This window comes from Marmota monax, unplaced genomic scaffold (genome assembly GCF_021218885.2).
Source record: "Marmota monax isolate L192 unplaced genomic scaffold, Marmota_monax_Labrador192_F-V1.1 WCK01_AAM20220418_F8-fsc00007, whole genome shotgun sequence".
Classification (NCBI taxonomy): domain Eukaryota; kingdom Metazoa; phylum Chordata; class Mammalia; order Rodentia; family Sciuridae; genus Marmota; species Marmota monax.
Window position 1 is genome coordinate 13695466 of NW_026692781.1, and position 14497 is coordinate 13709962.

General features: G+C 35.1%; 1 protein-coding gene across 4 annotated transcripts in view; it reads right to left on the reverse strand.

The window, feature by feature from the left end:
- Znf385b (zinc finger protein 385B) overlaps nt 1–14497 on the reverse strand; it is a 373746-nt gene that overhangs the window by 296617 nt on the left and 62632 nt on the right. Inside the window, exon 1 of one of the 4 annotated variants that reach the window (XM_058580296.1) lies at nt 1220–1995. The exons of the other annotated variants lie outside the window; for them this stretch is intronic. The gene's annotated coding sequence lies outside the window, so the exon portion shown is untranslated. Of the gene's footprint in view, nt 1–1219; nt 1996–14497 lie in introns of those variants that run through there. 4 annotated transcript variants of the gene reach the window in all.

Sequence of the window (14497 nt, forward strand, 5' to 3'; positions counted from 1 at the left end):
ATATTATATGAAGAGATAGCCATAGCTGTCTTTCAAGAGCATGAAGCAAACACATCATAAAGACTTGCTATATTTAAAGATCTAGAAGGAAATCCCAGCATTTATTCTTTTATAATTTCTTTTTCTTTCTTTCTTTCTTTCTTTCTTTCTTTCTTTCTTTCTTTCTTTCTTTTTTTGATTTTAGGATTTAGAGAATGTTTTAAACAATTCTTGCTAATTTGGGTTGTTATTACACAATATTTTGAAATGAAGCAGCAGAGGTGCCAGTGACTTGGTTTGGCAGAGAATCCTAAACGACATACACATTTTACAAGTAATAAGTATCAGTGGCCCAACATTAAATTCTTGTTCAAGTTAAACAGGTTTTAACTCATGGAGCAACCTTTAGTTAAGCTGAATCTCTATGACCATGTATCTGGAAGCTCATAAATATCCATGCAGTCAATGAGAAGCATCTTTAGGCATAAAGGCAATTTTTACATTTTAACCAAAGAACAGACCATAGGCCATGCCAATTTATTTACCCTTTTGCCATGAGACAGAAACTATGGAGGATTTAACCTGGTAATCCTTGCTGGGAGTACAGCGAAATACACTCACAGAAAAGAGCAGGGACAACTAATTTCAAGTTTAAAGGCATATAATCATGCCAGTCTTAGGAAAACTTGTAGCAAATTTCTAAATAATCATTGGCTTACTAGGAATTGAGCATCTTAGTGTATGTATATCTCTATATATTTTTTCTTAATTTTATTTATTTACTTACTTATTTTCCTATTTATTTTTGTGGTGCTAGGGAGGGAACTCAGGGCCATGAGCATGCTAGTCATGTACTCTACCACTGAACTATCTATATCGCCAGTCCCCTTAGTACTTTTTTTTTAAAAAAAAAACTTTCCTTAAAGGATTGCTTCATTATGTTTTATATTTATTATTCATTTCAGGAAAAGTATCCACGTTGCCTCTATTTTAATGAGGTAGAGGATTAAAAAAAAAACAAAAACCTGTATCAATCAAGGCTTCTCAAATCTCTATAGTTTTATGTATTCAGAGTCAATCATTGAACCTCTTAAAGCCCAAAAATATATTTTAATCATCCTCCCAGGCTGCTACTTTACCAATAAAGCCTCAATTATCACAAATTATAGTTGCTCCAAGAAATGGAGAAGGCCACTTTGTACAAAAGATTTTACTGACTTGAGGTTTTTAATTTACTCACCTGGAGATGACTTATGTAAAATGTTTTGACAGTCCACAGATGACTTGAACAGTCGCCTTTTAAAGGATTTTATAAACTCCCTTGGATCCTAAATGAGGGAGCTATCCCCCTGGGGCAACATCAGAGTTTTATCCAAGGACTGTTTTCATCTCTAGTACTGAAAATGTCATTTCTTTCTTGCCACAGGTTTTCCTCCTCTCTTGTGCCTCTGCATGATAATGAGAAGGTCTCACATTAGGATGCACCATCCTAACTACCCTGCCTAACAGCCTCACTACATTTGAATACACTATCCTATGGAAAACCGCCTTGAAACAATTAAGATGAATGTCAAAACCAAACGTGTGCTTTCCACATCTTGTAGGGAAGGGGAACAGCTTGCCTCATTAAAGATTCAGATAGTGGCTAGTATCGTCTTGGAGCAGGCTGACTAGTTTTGGAGTCTCTGATTTAGCCAAAATGCAAATTATGATCTTCCCCAAAAGACTTGAATCTGGGCAAAGAATGCTGATCAAGAAAACGGAAAACATATACACATTAACGACAGACACTGTCACTCAAGCGCTGGCACTCCTGTACACTGTTCAAACTATGTTGTGAGACTGGCTCCATCCTTGGCTAGCTGTGTCTTGGCTCAAGATATTCAGTCTCCCAGCATGATATGAAAAATGAAGACAGTGGAATCTCTTCATAGATTTTTGGTAAATTTTAAGCAAGATAATATGTGTAAGTGACTAGAACAAGCGTCTGGCACATACTTGATATTTAATAAATGCTAACTATATCACATCATGAATATACTTTGGGATAGAAAAAATCCCTAATGTGAGAACGTTTTTACTATGTCACAGAAATATTTATTTCTATAATATGATGTCTGAGATCAATTTAAGTGACACAGTTCTTTTTTAAAGACTTATCATAAAAAATATAAGGGTACATGGAGATAGAAAGAAAATGTATGTCAGCCCCAGTTTTGACAATGATTGGGTACATTTTACCTACTGTGAATATGCCTAATTTTTAGAGAGGATTTTAGAATGTTTTTAATAATTACAAAACAAGATTAAATTTAAGAAGCAATTCTTAAAGTCAAAAGCAAAATGAACCAGGTAACTTAGCTGTAACAAATTGGTAGCATAACCCATAGAAAAGAACTTAAAACTTTAAACTAGAGTAATTTGACTCTATCTACCTATGGGTACATACCCTAAGAACAACAACAAAAAATGTGCAAAAATCATTTAAATTATTTACAGTGAGTATATTGTTGGGGCTAATAAGCCCCAATACCAGTACATGTGTACATTTTACCTACCTCTTCTCCTTCCCCCATATTACATGAAAACAAATCCCAGAAATATCTTTTAACCATAAAATATTTCAGTATGTCTCTAAAAGATGTGGATTTTTGAAACAATGTAACCACATACTGCTGTTATCACACTTTTAAAGTTAATAAATAGTTCCTTAATATCATCAAATATCCAATGTTTAAGTTTCCCCAATTGTTAGATGCATATTTTTTTCCCTAACCATTTGTTGAAACTGGATCTGAATAAGCTCCAAATACTGCAATCGGTTGATACATTTTTTAAGACTATTTTAGTCTATGATTCCTTTTCCCTTTTTTTCCACGCTTGCAATTTATTTGTGGAAGAAATCAGGCCAATGGTGGGTTAGAGTTCTTCAAGGTTACATTTTGTTGATTGCTTCCTGATGGTGTCTCTTAATGTATTCTATTGTTTTGTTCTTTTTCCTTCTGAAAACTGGTAGTCATATCAAAAGGCTTCATCAAATTGAAATCTAATCTTCACTCATAAGTTACAGGGCTTCATGATGCCTTCTAGTCTTTTTTCTTGGGGCATTAGCAGCTACCTGGTGGCCATTACCTCAGCTTGTTATTGTAAAGTAGTAATATCCTACCATTCATTGTTCATTTATCAGCAAAAAGATGCCTACAGAAGACTGTCTCAAGTCTTGATTATCTGAAGTATAGTTCATATAGAAAAGGCAGGAAAATTGCTTCAATTCTAAAATATGGAAATGATTTGCTAGAATGACAGGTGGTCATTTCAGAAGTCTCCTTTTTAAAACAAATGTCATCATAAACTTATGGATTTTTACATATTTGATGTTTCCCAATCTATTATAATATAATCTATTAAAATACTATTATAAATAGTATTTTAACTGATGATCAAATTTTTCTGTGTTTCATTAGTACAAGAGTCTCTTCACGTTGATTCCAAAGGTTTTCTGTTTGTTTGTTTGTTTGTTTTTTTTGTCATAAACTTAGTGCTCTTTATAGGTTCCTTGCTTTCTACATTTTGTTTGTTTTCTGCCCTGGCCCTAAAATCAACCAGTTCTCTAAGGTCTCTACTTCCTTTTAGTAGGAAAATCATTTAGATACCGTAATCCGGTGGCTAGGAGTTCATAGTATATGCAATGAGTTATTATTTCTGGGTCTTTTCAGTGCACAGAACTAGGAAATATTTTTAAATAAATATTTTTAGAATAAACTAAATAATTTGAATTACCTCACTGATGATAATTCAAATTCAGGGCTACAAGAATTCCATGAACCTCATTCATCTTCACTGATCTTCATTTTTATCTTCCTTCTCCATGCCCCAAATTCCAGGTCTGAAAGATCTTACTCATCTGCTTTATCTCATAATACTGGTGTTGGGGCTTATTAGCCCCAACAATATACTCACTTTAAATAATTTAAATGATTTTTGCACATTTCTTTTTTGTTGTTCGTAGGGTATGTACCCATAGGTAGATAGAGTCAAATTACCATAGTTAAAAGTTTTAAGTTCTTTTCTATGAGTTATGCCACCAATTTGTTACAGCTAAGTTACCTGGTTCATTTTGCTTTTGACTTTAAGGATTGGTTCTTAAATTTAATCTTGTTTTATAATTATTAAAAACATTCTAAAATCATCTCTAAAAATTAGGCATATTCACAGAAATCTAACTTATCTTCTTGTCCCTTCCTTTCCCTCTGAAATCATATTTATATTTAATGATTTATTTAATTTATTATAATTGGTCAAAGTTATAGGATATAGAATCACAAGTGGATATATGTATACAGTGTGTAATGATCAAATAAAAGTAGTTAACATTTCCCTTTCCTTCAATGTTTTTCAATTTTTCTGATTAATAATAATCATACATATTTACATAGTATCATGCGATATTTCAATATATGCATTTGCTATGTATTGAACAAAACAGGATTTCCATCTCCTGATCATTATTTTGTGTTGGAGGCTTCAAACTCATCTAATTATTAATAAAATATACAATAGAATATTGTACACTCCAGTAACCACATTATTCATCCTTCCTCCATCTCTCCCCCAACTTCTTTTATGTTAACTACTTTTATTTTGATTGCCTTTAGCAATCAAAATATGAAAGAGAAAATGTGGTATTTCGCTTTCTGTATCTGACCTATTTCACTTAACACAGTAGCCTGTAGTTTTATCCATTTTGCTGCGAATGACAGGATATCAGTCTTTTTCATGGCTGAACAATATTCCATTGTGTGTAAATTTACATGTATACACACACACAAACACACATATATCACATTTTCTTTTTCCATTCATTCATTCATGGACATCTTGGTTGATTCCATATCTTTGCCATTGTCAACAGTATATCAGTAAACATGGGCATGCACCTGCATCTTTGATATGCTGACATCATTTCCCTTGGATATATACTTGAAAGTGGAATAGCTGGATGATATAGTAGATCTATTTTTAGTTTTTGGAGGAACTTCCATTCAGTTTCTCATAATGACTATACTAATTTACATTCCCACCAACAGTGCACAAATTCCCTTTACAAATTCTTACCAACATTTGTAATTTTCTGACTTGTGATAGTAGACCATAAGTAGTCAAAGTCTGACCAAAAAGAATAAAATCAGAGGTATACACTACATGACTTCAAAATGTACTACAAATCTACAGCAATCAAAATGCATGGTATTGGCATAAAACAGATATACTGACCAATGGAGCAGAATACAGTGTCCAGAAACAACTCCACACATTTAAGTCAATTAATTCTCAACAAAGGTGCCAAAATCATACATTAGAGAAAAGATAGCCTTTTTAATATATTATGCTGGGAAAATTAGATATTCACATTCAGAAGAATGAATCTCTTACCCTTACACAGAATGGTCCTAAATATAAGATTTGGAACTATGAAATAGTAAGAAATAGGATAAACACTTCAAGGCATTGAAAAGACACCAAAAACACAAGAAACAAAAACAAAACAAAGAAAAAAAATCAAAAACTGGGATCATGTCAAATCAAGAAGCTTCCAGCAAAGGAAAACTATAGAATGAAGAGACAACCTACAGAAAGGGGGAACAGTTGCAAACTATTCACTTAACAAAGTATTTACATCCAGAATATATAAGAAACTTTAATCAAATTTAAATGTGGACAAATTATGTAATAGACTTCTCAATAGGTGAAATTCAAGTGGCCAGTAAATTTATGAAAAAATTTTCAACGTCATTAACCATCAATGAAAATAAGTCAAAACCATAATGAGATATCATCTTGTGCCAGTTAGAATGGTTACACCACTCCATGTTCAACATATGCAACCACCTCCCTTCTGCAGATAAATGTAATGGGAGTGTCTGACATATAACATTTATTCATCTTGCTTGTTTCACTCCATGGTTCCCACTGAACAACTTTCCATTATTATGGTCCAACAATTTCTTTGCAGTCTAATATGACCTAATGACTAGCAGACATCACTTCCACACAAGTGATATTTAGCAAAACACTCTAATGGGAAGGGTATCTTGCTTCATGTTTAAAGACTTATCAATGATTAGTTTTAAAAGCATACCATAGGCCCCGTTTAAGCTATCAGTGCTAAAAATGAACAATCAAATCTATTTCTCTTAAAAGCTGGCTATTTCTGCTAGAGCCATTGTTTTGTTCCTTTACGTGAAAATCTGCCGAAAATTGTCCCTTTCCTCTTGTAGGCATTTTCAAGAACAATTATCCCATTAAATAAAATTTTGAAAGATTTTAAAGAGCTCTAGAATGCATGAGAATTATTTTCCCTTTACTAGTTCATTGTTTGTAGAAATGTATAATAGAAAATGTTATAATGGAAACATTCAGAATCATAAGAACTGATCAGCAGTTTTAGCTTAGCTGCTTACTAGCTGGATGATCTCACTACCCAGAACTCTGATTTTTACATCAGCCAAGTGGAGACAATAAAACTAATCTCAGAATGGTGTTGTGAGAAAGGACTAATTCTTTGAAAGCAACATATAAACCACAAAGCACTCTGCAAATACAAAGCATGATAAACAGGGAATTCAATGACTGGTTTGCTAAAATCTGATCTTAAACCTTTAATTTGTTTGTTTATAATGATGGCAACATCGACTGTGAATGAGAACTTTGCAATCATCCGGGCTATGGTCTGGAGACTAAGGTTTTGCCTGAACAGAACTGAGTTATAAATATCTGTATTTGGATTTGACATTCAATTCTAAAATGAATCGAACATGCTTCAGAATTTTAATCTGACATCCAAGAGCTAAAACTCTGAAAGCAGATAAAACATTTGGGGGCAGAAAAAGCACTTGCTAATCTCAAGTGACTTTTAATTCCAACATTGATTATTCAATATAGAAAATACATCTTCATATAGACTCCTTTCTGAAAATTCATCCCCAAAGTTTTACATAATCTAAGTTAGAGAGAAAAATGTATCTGTGTTTTATGTTAAGAGAAAATTAAAATAAAACGTTTTCCTTAAAACTTTTCAAACACCCATAAATTTCATCAAAGAAATAATATGTAAGCTTAGAATGTGAACATGCTAAATCAACAGGAATAAAGTCAACTACATTCATGGTTGCCATTTTTGGACATTACACATCCTATGCATCAAAATTACTCTTTCTTGCCACTGAACTCCAAACTTGATTTCTATTTGTAATCAAAGCTAAAGAGATCTGCCTCTCCATTTTCTTTTAAACAAATCTGATTTAGGAATTGCACTTTAAAGGGTTATATACTTTATCTAAACATATAAAACTAATATTACATATAGATTTTTAGCTCTAAAATTTACAGCTGCCTATTTTCCTGTTTCCTATTAAATCTTGCATGCTGCAAACAGCTATATATCTAAACCACCAATCCAGTCCATGAATGATCATTGAGGAGGAAGATAGGGGGAGTGAGTTACAAAATTTTTCAAACACAGTAGCAGAGAGAATAGATCAATGAGCCTCCATATATCCACCACCCAGACTTAATATCAGAAATCTGCCACACTCATTTCATCTTCCTTTTATTGCTTTGTGGAAATCTCTTAAAGCAAATCTCAGACTTTAAGCACACCTCAGCATATCTCTCTCAAAATTACAGACACTTCTTATGTAACCACAATGTTATTTTCCCCATACTAAAATTACCGCTGGTTCCTTGATTTCATCTGCCACCTAGTTTATAATCAAACTTTCCCAGTTGCTTCCAAATAGTCACTTTACAGTTGGTAGGTTCAAAGCTGGATCCAAAGTTTACACATTCCATTTGGAATCCCTCCTTTTCCTTTAATACATACTTTCTTGAGTGCCTATTTATTGCTGGCTGCTTTGGCATTTTTTAACCATTTTTTAATTGGCGAATATCCTCAGGAGGTAACGTGGCAGATACTTATCTATCAAAATGTGTGCTTTTTCCAGCACACTGTGTAGTTGTTGCTGGGAAGCAGCTGACAACAGAAGCTTCACAAAGGAGTGATCACCTCAGTCACACAGATCACAGTGGGCCTGAAGCATTTACCAGTGCTTCAGCCCAAGTTTCTCTAGACCTGGACTATTGATGGGCCCCAGTATCTGATGCCCCCAATAACTTCCTGTTACCTAGATATGTCCTCCCTGCAAGCTAATGTGATTCGTGGGCATGTTTGTTGTTATAAGCTTCCTCCCGAAATACAGTTCCTAACTCCCTCCTCTGCGCTAAAATGCCATGTCACATTTCTATTACATCACATTTTTGGCATTTTATTGTAGCTATCTTTAACCCACTACATGGTAAATCCCAACAGGATGAAAATTATGCCTTATTTAATTTTGAATCTCTCAGGCTTAGCATACTGCCTGCCACATAAAAATTTTATGGAATAAAAAAGTGAAATGAAATGGATCAATTATACATACCACTTTTAGGAGTATGTTTTGAGAGGTAGACCTATCATTTATCTCAGAGGAAATCTTCTCATGCATTCACAAAGACATCCCAAAACTAGGAGGGGCTGAGGAGCGGAATGTGGTGATACACAAAATTATAGAGCATCTGAACGAAACGAAGGGAAAGCTGGGGGATGCTGGGAGAAAATTTCATACTTTCAAGGAAGAAATTGCTCTAAATACTAACATATAAGGCAAACGAAATTGTAGTTAATAAGAGGTCAAGGATCCATCATTTTGTCTTTGCATGGGAAAATCTCTGGCTGATTGGCAGTTAAGATATTTTTCAGTATCACCAAGGCAGAGATTCCACAATTCAATCAATGTTTAACAATCTTTATTGTGTAAAAAGCCAAAATCCCTTGCACTTCGGCTGAAGCTCATTTCTTCTCATTGCATCGTGAGAGGTGAGCAGCTGGCTACTGTAAGCAGATCTCTGCATACTCTGAGACCCTCCAAATATGCACTGTTTATTCCAATCTTTAAAATATGCAGCCCTCTTCACACTCTTCTTTATGCATCCTGTTGGGAATGTTCCATTATGTAATTCATTGTAAATCATCTTTTTTTTCCTACATTCCTAAAATTCACCTTTCCAGTCTCTTCCAGTTAATATTTCCAGTATCACTCACTGAATTAATTCCTTTCCCTCTCAATCTTTCTGCGTCTCAACAGAAGGCTTATTTTAGATAATAATTTACCTTACATTTCAGTCCTTGTTTTGAAGTGGCCGATGATGAAATTAAAACAGTCCCAATCAGAATCATGCAACCAACCTTAAAACAGTCTCCATCTGTCTTGGGAAGATTTGCCTTGCTAGAGATGTGTGGATGAATTTTTAGCACGAATTAAACCTCACAAAATCATAACTGAAGTATTTCTACAATTATTCTATAGTTCTGCCATTATGTCACCCTCTGATACTATAGAACAGAATGTCCATTTTGAAATGGAGTGATTTCAATTCAAATAATTGCTTATGACCTGCAAATCTGCAGAAAAATTTGGGGAGGTGAAGTGATGGGGTCCTAGGGCAGGAGTCCAGCAGGAGTGTTCTTCACGATGTTGCACTGCTTATTATAAGACTTGCCATTCTGCTTTCTTTTACTGCTACCCAAAAGATTGGCAGGTAAACCTAGGTAAAAATGGAGGTTAAAAAAAATGCCATTTCTAGCCTTAGAAACGAACAGGACATAGCAACAACAGAATAGATGACCTTCATTTACATAGCACTATGTGCCAGGTACTGTTGTAAATGTTTTACAACAGCAAATTAACTCTTTCAACAACTAACTCACTCAGTCTTTGAAATATTCTTGTGAGGGTAATATTTCTTTTATCCTTATGTTACAGATACAAAAACTGAGGCCCAGAGAGTTTCAGTAACTTGCCCAAGGTCATATGTGATTGGGCTGGAATTTAAATCCAGAAAGTCTGGCTCCAAAGTATATTATTCATCATGACCCATATTGTAAATAATTCAGGAATTTCATCTTTATGACATAGGACATTTGTTTGCTAAGGTAATGCAATTTTAATAAATATGAACATTTCCAAAATAACCTTTCACCTTAACAATAAGTAGAAAAAATAAGCAACATTGTATTGACGTGGTTCAAGATGGCTATCATTCTCATCCATGGGAAGCAATAAACTGCTAAGAGCATGTTTACTCCTGCCTATCTATCTATCTATCTATCTATCTATCTGCCTGATACTTGAACAAAGATTTTTTAAAACTAAAAAAAAAGGTTTTTTTTAACATAGACATTACCTATTTAAATGAAATTATTTAAAAAACTTAAATAATGTTTACAAAAAATGCATTTTTGTAATTTATTGAATAGTTTGGAGGTAGATGCACAAATCTTATAAATTGATATTCATATGCTATGCATGATAATTTGTATATTATCATCATTGGACCATGACCAACATATATGTTCAAAATCCCAGTCAGTAGAATAATTAGTGAGTGCAAAAGCATTGGACTTGATCTCATAAAAAGACCAAAGATAGTTCTGATGTAAGAAGTTTCAGCTTCTATCCTCAAAAAATATAGGCAATAACTGAGCATCTGACAAGAACTAAATATCTCTGTTAATTAGATTCTTCCAACTCTATGAACAGAGATTCACTCAGGTGACACCATAATAGTGATTGGTTATAAGGCTGTGTTTGGAAACAAAAAAGATAGATATTTCTTACATTTTAATGGGACAGTACAGAAACCCAAGAACCATTTATTTAGCTTAGGCTTGTAGAGGCAGAAATGTGATCAAGATTGGAAAGTCCTTTGGGTTCCAAGGAAGTTCCAGCAACTAGATCACCAAGTTGAGTCTGCTTATCACCATCCCTGCTTCCTTCTGTCACTGGATCTCTGTCCCTCCTTCTAACTGCCTCCCTCTTTTTTCTTTTTTTTTTCCCAATTCAGACTCCCAGAGAGTAGATCCAATTATCAAGTTTGTCACCAACATTTTTATTGTGCTTGTCTTTCCCTCTAACACGGCCTTCAGCATTACCAGATGTATCCAGAAGGAAAGAAACAAGCTTAACCAGGACCTCCAGAAACCACAGAGCCACTATCAACATCTGAGGCACTCCTCAACTCAGCTGCCCCTAAAACATCTGGGTCAGAGTTAGGAACACAGCGATCAGCATGGCAGTGAGATGACTTTTCTGACTTAAGGCCTGATTTGTCTAACATGAAAATGAAGCCAGAATTAGACAGGCAGAGAGGCAAGGGTCAGATCCAGAGTATGGAGGAATTGAAATGCTAATTCCTTCAGAGCCCTTCCTCCTCTCTTACCAATATAACCTGCCCCTGCTCCAACTTGTTGCTAAGGTAACCTGTCCCAAGAATTGCCCCTCCCTACAGGGAGTTATAAAATTGTTAATTAATGTGTACTGGGCTGCTCCATCCTGCCCTTCCTTGGCCCATCCCACTGAGCATCTCCTGGGCCTACTCAAGATAACCATCTATGAACCCCTTCTCCCTCACGGGAGAAGTCTATGTTACCCCTTTTTAAATAAACCCTGCTTTATATGCTTGCCTCGGTGGGCTTCTCTAATGTTCAAACTTCAACATGTGAGGGAGCAGAACTCATCACTGATAACCAGCAGTATCAATATCTACAATCTGTGGGAGTCAGGATACGATTTGACAATACAGATGTTTTTTATCATCCACAGGCACCTGGGTGATGCAGTGGTTGAGAAGTTAACCCCTAAACACGTATTACCTGTGCTTGGATTTAACTCTGATGCTTACTAGGTCTGTGACCATATGCAAGTTATTTAACCTATCTATACCTCAGTTTCCTCATCAGGAAAATTGAGGTAATGGTAGTCTCTACTTCAAAGGACTGTTGTTGTTAAGATAAAAGTGACACATCATACAAAGGGCAAGATGTACATGGCACGCAGTGATGAATTTTAGCTATTATTTTCTTATTACCTCTAACATACTTTATTAATTTTATACTTTGTACTTCCACAGCACAAAACTCCTGTCCAAATATACTGTGATCTTTCATGTCTGTGTTATTACTTTCTGCTTCAATCTTCTTCACCTAATTCTCCCTGGTGAGTCACCTTGTTTCTCAACCTCAGAACAAATTTCTTTTTGTCTGATCAATGCTCTTTGTGGTTGACAGTCTCCCAGAAAGAGTCTCCAGTGATTCCTCTACCTGAAATGCTTAGGCCACCTCTCATACCAAGAGGTGGCCAATTTGATTTGCTCCACTGAATCTGGCTTTAGGACTAGCTCAGAAAACAAAATGAGGTAAAAAGTGACATTCTGGAATTCTGAAGCCCAAGTCTTACGAGGATTCTCAGCCTTCACTTTCTTTTCTTGAAATCCAGCTACTTGGAGAGATTATATAAGGCATTTCTGTATTAAAACCTCAGATTATCTAGGCACATTGACACACACCTGTAATTCCAGAGACTCAGGTGGCTAAGGCAGGAGGATTGCAAGTTTGAGACCAGCCTTGGCAACTTAGTGAGCCCCTGTCTCAAAATAAAATTAGAAAAGGGCCGAGGCAGAATGTTCCTGGGTTCAATCCCAAAAGGAAAAGAAAAGAAAAAGAAAAATAAAGAAAGGGGGAAAAAAAAAAAAACAGATTATTTTCCAGCCAATACCAGCACCATGTGAATGAAACACTTGAATGTTCTAGCCCAGTCAGGCCCCAAATGAGTACAGCACTAGACATCATCAAATACCCAGCTTATAAGCTTAGCCAGCTCATAGAAACATAACAGACAATTAAATGATTGTGGCTTGAAGTCACCAAATTTTGGCTTTTTATTAAAGCAACAGATGACCAAAACACCATTTGTGAAACTCCTGACAGGCTAAGTATTTCTTGGACCAAACTTTCATAATTCTGTTCTGTAATTTAACAAAGCATATTATAATTATTTATTTTTATGTCTTTTTCATCCACTGAGTAATCATAAATTCAAGGGAAGAAAGCTTTATCAGGAATGATCCCAAGAGAAGTAACCATGCACAGTGACTAGAACAAGAGTACAACAAAGTTGAAAAGTTCAGAAGTTGTTGCCAGTCTATCCTTTGGCAATCTCTAATCCTTTGCAAATTTGAAGTTACAAAAAGAGTGAGACTCGTGACCCCAAGATGGTGATCACAGGATTTAATATTATAGCTTTTATCTAGCACCTCTTTCCTATATCATCAGAGCCCTCTTCTGATCATTGAGAGACAGAAAGTATGCATGTGAGAAAATATAAACAAATGAAACAGAGACAGGTGCCAAAGTCAACGAAGACTGCTTTTGTTTGCTTATTTTTAAACAAGGAACAAGAGGGAGAGGGACTTGTTTTTCTGGCCAGCATGACTTTTGGAGGCTGGGGACATGAGGAGTTGTAAATGTGGACTCTGGAGCCAAGTGGCCTCGGCACTCACTCAGCTTCAGTCTGGGTTTGGATCCTTGCTACACATATGTGTGGCAAATCGCCCAATCTGTCTGCCTCGGTTTCCTTAGGTATAAGATGGACAGCATGAGAGAACCTACTCTGCAGGGTACTGTTAAGGATTAAATAACCTTACATGCAAAACACAGAATGGTGCTTGATATTCATCAAGACCTATGTGAGGGTTAGCTGCTCCTGTTCCTCCTCCTGCTGCTGCTTTGTGTTTATAAAACACAAAAACTTCATTATATTTCAAAGAAAAAAATGAGAAAATATCTTTAGAAGCTTAGTTTATGGGAAAAATTCTAAAACCAGACATAAAAATCACGAACTATTAAGGATACATTACATTTGACCATATCAAAATTTACTGTGTATAAGTAGACAATAAAAAAACACCATAAACAACATTAAAAGATAACCCCGAGCCTGGGAAAAGAAATTTATCCAGATTCAGGTTCAAAATGTATAAAGAACTCCTACTAATCAATAATAAAAAGCAAATGAAACAATACAAAATAGACAGTATGTTAAACAAGCTATTTGCATAAGGGAAACCCAAATGGTTAACAACATAATTCAACAAAACTCCAAGATAACATGCCCCTCCATTTTAAATAATAGGATATTATTATTGTAATTGGCTCCTTGTCCTTTTCCTGGACAACTAAACTTACCCTATGAATGAGAAAAAGGAAATGGGGTGAAGTAGGAAGATGGGGAGGAAAAAGTGAGGTCCCCAATCTCCAAAATTATTCCATTCCATTCTTTCTGGATCAGGGTGATTATAGCCACTAACCTTTCAATAATGCAAACTTATATTTTATATAATTAATTTTTTGAACCTCTCTTCATATTTTGGTGATATTTTAGAATTTAAAACAACATCTTACTTAAGGGCAGACAGAGTTTTAAGAGATCAACACTTATTAATTCAGGACAATTCCCTAATGTAGGTACAGTTATTATCTGTGTTTTGCCAATGAGACACAAATAGTCATAGGCCTGATTTTACCCAGAAGAGTCAGGATTTAAATCCAAGTTATTTGGCTCCAGCATCTAGGTCTTAACCG